The 14,750-nt window shown below is 36.6% G+C and overlaps 1 long non-coding RNA gene across 2 annotated transcripts in view; it reads right to left on the bottom strand.

Moving 5' to 3' along the window:
• Nucleotides 1-14,750, bottom strand: part of LOC107195758 — a 29,534-nt gene that overhangs the window by 12,781 nt on the left and 2,003 nt on the right. The window contains exons 2-3 of one of the 2 annotated variants that reach the window (XR_003046445.1): nucleotides 13,517-13,773; nucleotides 12,375-12,533 (exon numbers count right to left, since the gene is read on the bottom strand). This is a non-coding gene — a long non-coding RNA (uncharacterized LOC107195758). Of the gene's footprint in view, nucleotides 1-12,374; nucleotides 12,534-13,516; nucleotides 13,774-14,750 lie in introns of those variants that run through there. The other variant, XR_001516995.2, reaches the window with a different exon arrangement.

Below are 14,750 nucleotides of genomic sequence, written 5' to 3'. Positions count from 1 at the left end.
TCTCTCTCTCTTTCTGAAAAATAGTCTCAGGTTAGTGTAATCATTCACTTACCAGTTATTTGCTATAAAAGAGAAATTAGGAGAGAGATGCGGGCTTTGGCCTCTCTACAAACCCTCAGAGATCTTTGAGTTCCTCATTTCAAGTCACTAAAACACCTGTTACATAAAATTAAAATCCCTTTGCTAAGGGCAGTGGGCTTTCTTTCGGTCCTTTTCCAGCACTAAAAAGGACAAAACATGTCCTAATAAAAAATCCACTGCTGAAAGTGGGCCGGCTCTGTCAAAGCCAGTGAACGAGAGTGAACAAATTATCCTCGATTTTTTCCCCAAAATATTAATAAATGATTAAGAGACAAGGTGAAGGTCAATTTGATAGCACATAAGGCCTAAGCTATACTGAAGGAAAAATGAAAACTCCATTTCTTCTTGCCATGTGTCTGTTTAGCTCTGTTTTCTCTCCCCCTTGGGGTCTACCAACCTTCATAAAGGTTTTCTCCACTTGTGGTCCCGTGGCCCCCCAAACCCCTCATTTTAACTTGGTCATCCTTGACTCCATACCTTTATTTTGCCTCCTTCCCCCAACCCAAGGCATGTACTCCTCCCCCACTTTGCCCCAAGTTAATGGGTTCTCATGCCCTCTGGTCTGAGGGTTAGCTGGCTGTTCCAGAGGCGAATTTGGTATTGCAGGAAGAGGGTGGGTGGGAGTGGGCTGCTCCCAAGTAACGCGTAACTCATGTATGTTAGTAACAACCCTGAGGACAAGTGGGCCGTGGGACCATTTTTACCACGAGTGATTCTACTGGTGGAGATTTCAGACTTGACAGCTAGAGAGGGCCAGAGCCTGGCGACTGGAGGAGTAGGGATCCTTGTGCCAGCGTGAGCACCTCCACCCCCATCCCAGGAGGCTCCTCCCAGCCCTACTCCTTTGATGTAGAGGCCCTTCTACCTGCTAGCTTCCTTCCTTCAAAGTTCTGGGGCACTGTCTTACCCAGAGCCTCTTTGATGTCCCTTGTTCCCTTCTGACTGGTGGCATACTTGGCTTTAGAACACAGGATTTTAGTGTCTGTCAACGCTATCTCCTCTGATCTGGCAGTTCTGAGGGATAAACCCGCCAACGTGAGAAAATTAAAGGCGCGGCGCTTTAGGCATGAGAGCAGTTACACAGTGACGTCCCGAGACCGCCCAAAAGTCAAGTAGCAGGGAAGCGCTCCAAGTAGGGGAGTGCTCATGGCATCTCAACTCGTACATTTTGAAACATCATGAAGCTTTTAAATGCTCTCTATTTGTGCAACGGAATCATTCTGCATTTCCTGAGGAAGAAGCTGTGTGACAAGAGAGATATGACCAAGGGCATTTGAGAGGCTATCGTTGGTGACATTAGGCAGCAGACTCTTGTGAGACGCACAACTATCATTCAGATGAGGTGGGAAGGGCAGGAACCTCAATGTAGTTGACAGAAGTATTTTTTCCTCTTGTTAATAGTGTAGGTAGCTGTGCTTCACGCGATTAATTTACAGCTGTGTGTTTGAAATTTGGTCAATATCTTTTTTTTTTTTTAAGTTTGTACCAACCTCTCCCTCTCCCCCCAGCCCCTGGCAACCACTTTTCTACTCTGTTTCTATGAGTTTGACTTTTTTTTCAAGGTTCCACTTATAAGTGACACGATGCAATGTTTATCCTTCTCTGTCTGGCATATTTCACTGAGCATAACAGCCTCAAGGTCCATCCATGGTATACAGTTCCACCATACACAGACACCACATCTTCCTGATCCTTTCATCCACTGATGGACATTTAGGTTGTTTCCATGTCTTGGTGATTGCGAATAATGCTGCAGTGAACGTGGGGGTGCAAATATCTCTTTGATACCCTGTTTTCACTTCCTTTGTGTAAATACCGAGAAGTGGGATGGCTGGATCATGTGATAGTTCTATTTTTAATTTTTTGTGGAACCTCCATACTGTTTAACATCAAGGCCAAACCAGTTTACACCAACAGTGCACAAGGGGTTCCTTTTCTCCACATCTTCGCCAACATTTGCCATTTCTTGTCTTTTTGATGATGACCATTCTAACAGGTGTGAGGTGATATCTCACTGTAGTTTTGATTTACATTTCCCTGATTAGTGATGTTGAGCATCTTTTCACATACCTATTAGCCATTTGTACGTCTTCTTTGGAAAAATGTCTATTCACATCCTCTGCCCATTTTTTAATCGAATCGTTGTCTTTTCATTTTGTTGATGGTTTACTTTGCTGTGCGGAACCTTTGTAGTTTGGTGTAATCTCACTTGTTTATTTTTGCTTTTGTTGCTTTTGTTTTTGGCGTCAAATCCAAAAAAAATCATCATCAAGATTAATGTTGAGGAGCTTCTTCCCTGTATTTTCTTCTAGGTCAAGTCTGTCAATTTTGGTCACTTTTGCTATAAAGAAACTTCACACCTGAAGGACTTGCTCATTGAGTTGTCATGGTTTAAAGAAACGGTATTAAAATGGAAGACTTAGAAAAACAAAAACAATAACGAGTTTTTACAAGATCAGAGTGCTATTCATTTTTGCTTAATAGCAGATTGTGTGCTATCAACTGCAAGATAGAAATAATTCAATTTTCATAGTCCTGAGTAAAGATTCAATTTTTACAAGGTGGAGAATAAATTGTATGATTTTCAATTATCTGTTTTCCTCAGGATCTGAGTAATTTTTTCCAATTAAGAAAAAATATTTTCAAGGAAAATTCACCTATGTTGAAGCAGCTAATGAATACTATAAAATAAAGCCAGATTGCTAATGTGGTCTCTCATTCCTAATAACTGACCTGGAAAAGAAAAGTTTAATTTCCTAGAATGTAAAGTAGGAATATTTCCATGTACTTATCCATTAATCAAATATCGTAAATCCAAACATATAATGTGTATATATATCTAGCGTTATTTTTTTTAAAAGATGAATTACATTATTTCTCTGATCCAATAGCTATTACTGAATACTACAGAGATTTCTGTTATTGTGTTTATAGGCACAACTGTAATGGTTTCTGAAATATGGTTTAAAAGTCAATATCTGAAAGTATTTTAAATGCATATTTTAAATGCATACTAGGGCATTTCGTCCTAGAGGCATGCACATCTTACTTTCTATAAAAAAATTAAAGGCATACTCTGTCTAAATAAAAACCATATTTTCAATTCTGTTTGTATGATTCTATTATGCAAAAATACTACTTAGATTTAACCGATTTAGAAGATGAACTAAATGATGAAAGAATATTAAACTTGAGTAGCTTAGCCATATATTTTCTATAGCTAGAACTCTGTGTCTCAGTAATATATAACTACCAGAAATATTGACTAACGAAGAGATGAATAAAGTAAAAATTAACTGTAAATTTCATTAATCTTAATATCTCCGAAAAAATTTAGAAAAAAGCATTTATATTATTCATGAGTTTAATATTATCTCCCCTTAATCATGTAATACTTAATTCATTTTTTCCTAAGGTATATTTGGAAAAACCAAGAGGACTTACTATTATAGGGATTACATCAATGAAGAGCAATCACTAAAAAATAAAGCAAAAAAATTATAGCAAATATAATAATTTTTTTTTGTTTTTAAAGTCCTTAAGAATTTTTGAATACTGAAGGAGCATTATGTGAGATTTCCATAATTATTTTTTAGGAAAATTAAGACACTTTTTTTGGAAAAAAAATTTACTATATAATTGTATATTACTCCAAGATTTTAAAATTTATGCTGATATGTAAATAGATTACAATTAAACTAATTAATATATTAATCTGGTTCATAACAAATCAGGCTATATAGTTGATTCACCACTCATTACAGTTTCAACTTTAGTTTATAGTAAATTTAAAATTCATTTTTCCCTAAGGAAAGAGATTTTGAGAATTTCATTTTTATTTATAATAATTAATTGTTCAACACTTCCAAATTCAGCAAAATTATATATTTTATTGATTCTTTGGCACTTCAAAATCTATAATTTGGGCATATTTTCAGCACTTGCCTGAAAATTATGTTTGCAATTTATTGTGGTTTTAGTGGGCATTTAATTGTGACCTATAGCTTTAGCTATAAAATACCCACTCTCTTATTACAGAACTTGATAGGTATTGGTTTGAAAAGACAATTACATAAGAACATCACTTAGAAATACATAGTCTGGTGGGGGGAGTAATGAAATGCATAAATATATACAAAGGAACACATAAGGTTTCATAGCTGTAGACAAACCTGATGCCACTGCCAGACCATCCCTGGACCACTGGGGAGCAAAGGAGAGCTGTGTGCATGGAAGAAGCTAAGAACCATTCTGCCAGATGATGCTAAAAAAAAACCTCTGAACTTACATATCTAACTCCAAGCCCATGTGGGACTTCTCCCTCCCCTGTCTATTCAGATCCCTCAAGCTGCACTTTACCCTTCTGTCTTCACCGTCTTCACCATCTTCACCGTGGCTCTTGTGTTTAGTTTAAACTGATTTCACTTCAGTACCTTGGTACGGTAGCACATGCTGTTGGACCTTTTCACACTGTGCACACCTGATTTTCACCTCTCCAGGCCCAGGCTGCTGGCCAGTCTCTACACTAGCCTGCTCGACTGCCTAGTCATCAAGTATCCATCTAATTTTATCGGCACGGTTCTCAAGTTTGATCTACCCATTTTTAACGTTCCTGAGAATTGATTTCTGTCAGCTCTTGTAATTCAGTGAGTCCTGGCTCTGAATCCTGCTGAGGGCTGGGGGCGCAGAGCACCAGGCTTCGGGAACCTACTTAGAGCTCAAAACACTGCATTTGCTGTTTAGAATCTGGTATAGACACGGTTCTTCCAGCAGTCACATATCTTTAAACCTGATGAAAGGAGCAAGGTGCTGGCTAGAAGGAGAATTGAACCTGTAACACTAGCTAAGATGATTCAAACCTGCCAGACAATACTTTACCCTGACACCAAACGTGTCCTGAGACAGCGCTGCCTGTATTGCGTTCATTGCATTCCTCATTAACGTTGGAGCTCCTTTAGTTCTATTTTGTCACTAGAATGACATCCTTTGAAATAAGTAAAGAAGTTGGTATATTGACTAGTCCCAGACAATGAGCCACAGTTTTTTAAAGGCAAAAATGTGTCAGAAAGTCTAGTCTTTAGCTTATCTACGAGATTTCTATTTGCCCACCTACTTACATATGTTATATCCAGTCCCCCCACCCAATCGATTCTCATAGTCTCTGCAGCTAGTCCTGTATTTTCACTGCACATACACTCACGGTTGTTCCACAGACTAAAATCTCACGAAAATCAAATAAAACAGTAATTGAAAAAGGAGCTGAGTCTATATCTTTTCAAAGCACCCTTCTCGTCTTTACATCTTAAAAAGGCAGAAACACTTATTCATTCATTTTTTCCCATGCTAAAAGAGGGAATAAGATACGTTCCCTTTTTCAAGGAGTTGAGAATTTATGAAAGTGGCTTAAACATTAATTCATTGATCTCTTTCAGACTTCAAAGAAAACTGAAGACCCTTCCTGGGAAAATAAGCCCATCACATAACATTTTGAATATAAATGTTTAGGGAGATGATAACCACCTATAGCCCATCTATAAAACCCACGCGATGAACTGAATGTTTGTGCTTCCCTAACACTCATGTTGAAGTCCTAAGCCCCAGTGTGATGGTATTTGGAGATGGGGCCTTCGGGAGGTGATTAGAGCTGGATTAGATCATGAGAGCAGGGCCTTCATGATGGGATTAGTGACCTAAGAAAAAGAAGAAAGATTATCTCCTTCCACTCCCTACATGCACATACCAAGGAAAGACTATATGAGGACACAGCGAGAAGGTGGCCATCTGCAAGCCAGGAAGGGGATCCTCACCAGGAACCAAATTGGCCAGCACTTTGATCTTGGACTCCCCAGCCTCCAGAACTGTGAGAGATACATTTCTGTTATTTAAGCCTCAAGTGTCTAGAGAGGCAGTGGGAGAGGAACAATGTCAGAAAATGTTATAAAGAAAATTATTAATTTGTGACACCACAAGGAAATAATAAAAGAGGGAGTTTTATGGAGTTAAAAAGTATCTGAACTCCGTCTTCTTTAGCAATTCAAGAAAACTAATTTCACATAAAAATGAGCATCAGAGAAGTATTAGGGTCAAATGCCATATACGATTATAAGAAAAATAAAATAAGAAGCAAACATCTGTATAGACATGAAAGCATAACAGATAGATAAGTCTCCAAAACAAACCAAACTGTAATGTACAAGCTGAATATACTAAAATAAGAATGCAAAAACAATAAAAATAAAAATTAGAGAAATTCAAAAGAGGTGACAAAACTGAGGAAGGAATTAGAAAATTTTAAAAAATAATTTCGGAAATAAAAACTAAGCTAAAAAATCCAAAACAAATAAGCATAACGCAAAATTCCTAAAAAATGCATAATTTGAAAACTTGAGGAAAATGAAGAAAGAGATTTTTAAAAAAGGGATTTGAAAGCTAAATATAAACATTGAAGATAGGCAAAGAAGGATTAATATAAAGATAATAGGGAGGGAGGGACGAGACGAGTCAAAGTACAGGGAGGGGAACAAGAGAACAGAACAAACTCTAAAGACTATTGTTTCAGCAAACTTTCTAGAAGTTAGTTTAAAAAAATATTGAAACTATATGTTGAAAGAGTAAACTGCATATCTGAAACTATAGTCCTAGAATGACCAACATTGTGACTTATTCTGGTAATATTACTAGACTTGAAGAAGAATTTTTTTTCTTTGGGCCTCTGGACAGAAAGAAGTAATGACGTATAAGGGAATAAAAATTTGATTACTGTCAAAATTTTCAAGAGCTCTGCTTTACACCTGAAGAAAAAAACTCTGGAACCAACCCAAAGAGGTTCCTCTTGGTCAAAGATGGCACAATTTGAGCTTTAATGATGGTAATTGCAACGAACTGAAATGTATTGTGTAGTAAAGAATTAACTTTATCCAAAGAGAGATTGGCTCTGTGCCCCCCACTCCTGAAGCTGGTCTCTAGCCCCTTAGAATGTGCTGCCTGATTAAAGCATCTTTGCTCACCTGGGGGCCTTGGGCCACACACGTTAGTCTAATAACATGATTTATGGCTAGGACTCTGGCTCAGGCAGTATCAGCTCTACCTCTGGAGGGGCTGGAGATTAAGGGCAGCTTTGTGGGCGGTCTGTGTGAGCAAGTCCCAACAAAAACTCCAGATGCCAAGACTTGGGTGAGCTTCCCTGAGAGGCAACACCCAGTGCCTACTGTCACATGCTGTTGCTGGGAGAAGTGCATGCTGTTCAGGACTGCACTGGGACAGGACATCCGGAAGGGCTACGCACGGAACTCGCCTACACTCTACCCAGGCACCTCTTCCTTGGGCTGATTTTAATCTCATCCTTCCAAGGTAATACACCGTAACTGTGAGTATAGCAGCTTTCAGTGAGTTCAATTTGAATAAGGTTATTCTTCTAGCTACAGTTCACGTAATTGTCTTATACACATTTCCTCTCTGTTTAAAAGTACAAGATGAGAGACTGAAGCAAATAGCTTACCAAAGTACCTATATTTTATTAATTAGAATGTAACCTAAGGTGCTGTAACGTGGAGACTCAAAAATTCCTTCTAATGAATTATCAAACCTAGGGTGGTTCTACGGACCCCCAGACTTGTAATTGATGCCATAAATGAGGGTTATCTTGGAGACTCTCTAACTCTGTACCTATTAAAAATGTATAATAAAAATTATAAACGTGTTTATAATGGTATTAAAGACATTGGTCGCCTTAGGAGGATGTTGGAAAAACAATTACCTGGAAAACTAGTAAATAAAGAGGAAAAGCAAGCATTTATTCTGCCTCAGCGATATGAACTGGGACCCCTGGATAACTAAATAATAGATTAGGAGAAATCTATCTTTCAAAAAGTAATACAAGTAAAAAGTGAAGCAGAAATGGCTGATGTGAAATCTCACCATTTTGCAATCCTTAATGAATGAAGAGATTCAGGCGTTAAGTATGAATGATGCTTGAAACCACAAAAAAGAGAAACAACTAGATAATACACGCTTACTGCTGAAAAAATTCTACCACCACCTTGCCAAAGGAATCAAATCTGGGTCTGATCAACTATCTGACTCCAGCTACCAAATGTTAAGGAGAGGACGACAGGGGAACTTGATAAACCAGGCGCAGGGTGCTGTGCAGTTAACACAGTCCAGACTGTGAGACACTCTCTGGCTCAAACAGTGCCCAGTTCTGCTACCGACTGTAACAAAAATAAAGGGATGTAAAAAGAACCTGCAGACCAACAGAGACTTATTAAATTATAAAATGGGCCAGACTAAATTATAGTGTCTATCATTAAGGCAATAAAACTATAAAGAAACGCAAGGTAGTAATTACTATAAAAGTTAGGCTGGTTGTTACTTATGGCAGATGTGAGAGGCAATAAGTGCAACAGGCACATGGAGGAGCTTCCTGGGCGGCTGGAAATATTCTATTTCTTGATTTGCACGGCTGAGTGCAAGAGTTACAAGAGTATTCTTATGTAATTTATTTAGCTACATGTTTGTTCTGTGTGGTTTTCTTTACTTCTGAAGTTGACTTTTGAATTCAAGTGCAAAGTTTACATGTACCTCTATTAAATTATATTCAGTCATTTCTGTAGATTCTTAAGGAATATTTGGATTATTATCATGTTACCCCAAATAATTGTTATTCCTCTTGGCTTAATGCTATCCACAAATTCAAAGGCAAATTATTTCACCAAAACAACTAATTTAAAATAGAAGTCGACAACCCAAATTCTGTATCTTGATTGGAGTAGAGCCTGCACAGGAGTATACAATCAATAAAACTGATCAAATTGTGCACTTAAAATAAATACAGCCTCTTACGCATTATGTTTTTTTTCCTTTCCTGCCAGCATGATGGCTGGGACTCACTGTGACATCCTCAACCACACAAACGACAACCTAGAGCTGAGAGAGCAACTTGTTGAGAGGGATCTGGTCCCTGCATGACCATTTTGAGGACAGTCCCCTGTGACTGACAACATTTACCTTCAACTTTCAGGTGACAGAGAAACAAACTCTTTTCATTTTTTTACAGTTTTTAAAGAATTTCAAGTAAATTGTTTTTTGAGTTTTACTGAGAAATAACTGGCATGCACCACTGAATGAGTTTAAAGTGTATGGCATGATGGTTTGATTTACATATATTGTGAAATGATTACAATAAGTGCAGCTAACAACCATCTATTCATATAGATACAATAAAAAGGAAAAAAAAGAAAAAAGAAAAAATTCTCCTCGTGATGAGAGCTCTTAGGATTTCCTCTCTTAACTTTCCTGTATATTACATGGCAGTTAGCTGTAGTCATCATGTTGTACATTTCATCCCTTGTATCTATTTATCTTATAACTAGAAGTCTATAGCTTCCTCTAATTTCCCCTCCCCCACCCTCCACCAATGATAACCACAAGTCTGATCTCCTTTTCTATGAGTTTGTTTACTTGTTAGTTTAGATCATACGTATAAGTGAGATCATACAGTATTTATCTTTCGTTGTCTGACTTATTTAACTTAGCATAATGCTTAAATGTCTATCCATGTTGTTGTAAATGGTAGAATGATAGTTCTATTTTTCATTTTCTGACTCTCCTCCATACTGTTTTCCATAGTGGCTGTAGCAACTTACAACCCGCACCCCCGCAACAGTGTACAAGAGTTCCCTCTTCTCCACATCCATGCCAGCAATTGCCACCTCATTTTTTGAGAACAGCCATTCTATCAGGTGTGAGGTGATATCTCATTGTGGTTTTGATTTGCATTTCCCTGATGACCTGTGATGTTGATCATCTTTTCATGTACTTATTTGTCTTTCATATATCTTTCCTGGAGAAATGTCTGTTAAGGTCTTTTCCCATTTTTTAGTTGGGTTATTATTATTATTATTTTTTGCTATTGAGTTGTATGAGTTCTTTATGTATTTTGGATATTAACCCCTTACCTGATATATGGTTTATAAATATTTTTCCCCATTCCATAGGTTGTTTTCATTTTGTTGATAGTTTTAGTTTGACGTAGTCCCACTTGCTTATTTTTTATTTTGTTACTGTGCTTTAGGTGTCATATCCAAAAAGTTATCACTAAGACCCATGTCAAGGAGTTTTATTCCTATGTTTTCTTCTAGGAATTTCATGGTTTCAGGTCTTACATTCATTTTGAGTTAATGTTTGTGATTGGTTAGATATGGGTCCAGTTTAATTCTTTTACATATAAATGTCTAATTATCTCAGCACCATTTTGAAAGATTATCTTTTCTCCATTGAGCATTTTTGGCTTCCTTGTCAAATATTAGTTGACCACATGTACTGGGATTTATTTCTAGGCTCTTGATTCTGTACCATTGGTCTGTTTGTCTGTTTTTATGCCAGTACCATACTGTTTTGATGACTGTGGCTTTATAATATAGATTGAAATCAAGAAGTGTGATGCCTCCTACTTTGTTCTTCTTCCTTAGGATTTCTTTGGCTATTCAGGGTCTTTTGTGGTTCCATATAAATTTTAAGAGTGTTTTTTTCTACTTGTATAAAAAATGCCATTGGAACCTTTTTTTCTACTTCTATAAAAAAATGCCATTGAAATGCCATTGATAGTAATTACAATGAATCTAAAGATGGCTTTTGGTAGTATTGCCATATTAACAATATTAATTCTTCCAATCCATAAACATGGGATTCCTTTCCATTTATTTGTGTCTTCTTTGATTTCTTTCATCAATGTCTCATAGTTTTCAGAGTAAAGATCTTTCACCTCCTTAGCTAAATTTATTCCTAAGCATTTTTATTGTTTTTGATGCTATTGTAAGTGAGATTGGTTTATTACTTTTTTGGAAAATTCAGTTAGCGTATAGAAATTTTACTGATTTTTGTGTTAATTTTGTACCAACCTTTCTGAATTCCTTGATTAGATCTAAGAGTTTTTCTGGTTGAATCTTTAAGAAGTTCTACATATAAAATCACATCATCTACATCTAGAGACAATTTTACTTTTTCCTTTCTAATTCTGATTCTATCATCTATCACCTATCATCTATCTATCTATCTATCTATCTATCTATCTATCTATCTATCTATCTATCTATCTATCTATCTATCTATCTATCTATCTATCTATCTATCTATCTATCTATCTATCTATCTATCTATCATTTTTGCCTGATTGCTCTAGCTAGGATTTCCTGAACTATGTTAAATAGGAGTGGTGATAGAGGCACCCACTCTGTTTTATTTCTAATCTTAAAGGAAAAGCTTTTAACCTTTCACTATTGAACTTAGTGTTAGCTGTTGGCTTGTCACATATGGTGTTTATTATGTGAAGATATGTCCCTTCCTTGCCCATTAAGAGGTTTTATCGTGAATGGGTATTTAATTTTATCAAATGCTTTTTTTCTGCATTTATTGAGATGATTATATGATTCTTCTTTCATTCTATTGATGTGATGTATCATACTGATTGATTTGCAAATGTAGAACCATCCTCGCATCCCAGGGACAAATTCCACTTGATCGTGGTGAATGATCCTTTTAATATGCTGCTGATTTAGTTTGCTAGTATTTTATAGAGAATTTTGCATCTATATTCATCAGAGTTGTTGACCTGTAGTTTTCTTTTCTACTAGTGTCCTTTTCTAGTTTTGCCATCAGGATAATGCTGGCCTCATAAAATGAGTTTGGGAGTGTTCCTTCCTCTGAGTTTTTGAAATAATTTGAGAAAGATCGGTGTTAATTCTTCTTTAAATGTTTGGTAAAATTCATCAGTGAAGCCATCTGATCTTGAGCTTTTCTTCATTGGGAGAATTTTATTACTGTTTCAAACTCCTTACTAGTAATTGGTCCATTCAGATTTTTTATTTCTTCCTGATTCAGTCTTGGTAAGTTGTATATTTCTAAGACCTTTTCCATTTCTTCTATGTTGGCCAGTTTTTTGAGATATAGTTCTTCACAGTAGCCTCTTATAATCCTTGAATTTCTGTTGTATCAGAAATGATCCCTTTTTCCAATTTTGTGGATTTGGGTCCTTTCTCTTTTTTCCTCGATTAGTCTAGGTTTTGTCAATTACGTTTATCTTTTCAAAGAGCCAGCCCTAAATTTTGTTGATTTTCTATTATTTTTTGTTCTCTATTTCTGACCTATCAGTATAACCTGGGGGAACTCGGAGGGTTAATCTGACATGACTTATTATTCAATAATCTCTACTGGATTGTGGTGGTCATTATTTTTAATTAGGTGCTCATAGTCAGATTCTTAATAACCTGGTCTAGGCCCTCACTCACAATCCTCATCAGTAATTCTGCAGAATCTACCTCTTTCTGTTTAGGAAAACTGGATTTAAATTTTATCCCTTTCTGTCTTTCTGCATCGCTCTCACTCCTTGGGATTTTTCAGAGACTGATACCTGGTAATTTCCTCTTCGGCCACTCCCAGTGCCATGAAATATAATTCTTACAGGTCAAAGACAGAAAAAGAAAAAAGTAAAGGAAAAAAATGAAATCATTTCAACTAGTTTAGTATGTAAGCAAAAAGAGAGTTAAAAAAAATAAAAAGGATAATTGAAATTAATTTTTGAAAGATGTTTAGCTACATCAGGAAAATGCTTCAAGTCATTTGTGGAAAAGATAGAAATTATTTTAGTGTCATTCTCTTTTACACACATGCATCCACTGGGTTTAGTTTTATTTTACTTTATTATCATTTGAAAGTAACTAGAATTGCAAACATCAGCTTCTCTGAATAATTATGATGTCTTCCAATAGAAAAGGGAGAACTATATTCTTAGTCTAAAAGTTGAACATCTTCCCAGTTAAATGTCAAAACAGTAGCTTACTTTCAGATAACTATTCTTCTTTATTCTATTAAAGAGCCTTTTTAGTGGTTTATTCTGACTCATTATATATCCTGCTTGATTTTCCTCTCATATAATATGAAAATTTTTATTTTCTTATTCTCTATGGTAACAGCTAAGTTACTTCAAGCCTGTTTCTTTTCTTGTTTAAATATGTATCTATTTTCCTGGAGGTGGAGGTGGATAATGTACAAATATACAAAGGCAGAGAATGGATAAGCAGTTTAGATGAACTGTGTACTCCCTCCACACTTCATCCCTGTCAAGGCAGCTTGTTTTTTCACACCCTGGGACTTTCCAGGGGGCTGTTTACTCAACATGTAGTGCTCCTTCTTCTCCTCTCATACTCAGACTACTGTTCTTCACTCATGGCTCACTGTCAACTCAAAACCCACCTCCATCATGATGTCTTCCCTGATCACCCAGACAAAATCAAGTGTTCACGTCAACTAAGGAATAATCCCCACTATTAATTTTTTTAGAGTAGGCAACTATAGCATTATTTTAAAAACATTTTTAAACCTTCATAATTTTCACATTGACACTACTAACAAAATTATACTTTTTCATCGGGTTACTTACTTTTGTGGTCACTATCTGCTGGTATCTTTCCAGAAATTTTGCCATAAGGTAAGTGGATTGTCCTAGAACAGCAAAGAATCTCATGACTGGTTGATTAAAACCCCCAAGATCTGGCAGACAGCTCAGCAGGGAAGCATTTTGGTTCTTCCTCTCATCCTATCTTTGGTTGGCTTTTCACGTACAGCAGCAGGTCCCTTGAATATCCTAAGGGGCAGTAGATCCCAGTAGATCACATCCCAGTAACTCTGCTGTGTGACCTGGAAGAGAGGAAGCCTGCTTGAGAAGGCTGCCAAGCCCTCGTTGTGGGACAGAGTTGACAGCTGACAGCCAGCTGAGCCCACCTAACAACACGCTTTCCACTTCTCAAGGACTGTTTCCCACACACAACCTCATGTGTGGCCCAATTAGGTCAGCCCTTTTGCTCGAATTATTTTTTTCTCTGTTTAGAAAACGGTCACATTCATCTGCCATTGCTTTTATCAGTAAAGAATATTTATTTAAGGGTCTATCTGGCTGGTGCTGGTGATATTTGATAACATTCACAAAATAGCTTGTTTATTTTCATTATCTCATTTCTTCCAACACATAATAACTCCTCGGGGAAGGACAACACCTGCTCCTGCAAGAGGAACAGCTACAGCCTCCTCGGTGGTTTTATCTCAGCTTTAGACTCCAGGGAGATTAGCACTTCCTTATCTCTTTAGGGTCTCCAGACTTCTGCATGGAAATTTATGAAAAAGAGAATTGTAAGGTTGAGGTGTTAATTAAATACCAGAATCCTATGAATGATAAAAATGAGCCTAAAAGGAGAAACTGAAGAGGTAAAGAAACAAGGAAGATTTAGAAAAGATTTCAAAGACCTTTAAAACCACTAGTAAGTTATCTCTTCAGGGATCAAAAATTCTATAATAAATATTAAAATGGTTGTGCTTTCAAGTGCTTATTTACTGTTAAAATATTAACATCGCGCTTTTCTAGATTGGGACTAACTTGTAAATTTCAGGCATTGAGATTTAGAGTTCAATTCACAGCTTATTAAAGTGTGGAATGTAATTTCCTAACGTTCTTGAGACTGGGCTTCAGAGCTCTAAAGCACGCATGCCAAACCTCACAATGTATGTCAGCACTATAAACAATTAGTATTAAAAAAAAGATTCCCTTTTTGATGATACAATGACATTAAACATTTAACAAACATTCATTGAGGGCCTACTGGGTCCCTGGCTCTGAGGAT

This window comes from Pteropus alecto, unplaced genomic scaffold (assembly GCF_000325575.1).
Source record: "Pteropus alecto unplaced genomic scaffold, ASM32557v1 scaffold80, whole genome shotgun sequence".
Taxonomy (NCBI): Eukaryota; Metazoa; Chordata; class Mammalia; order Chiroptera; family Pteropodidae; genus Pteropus; species Pteropus alecto.
Note: the sequence above shows the minus strand (reverse complement) of the source record. Positions and strands in the feature narration are given on the sequence as shown.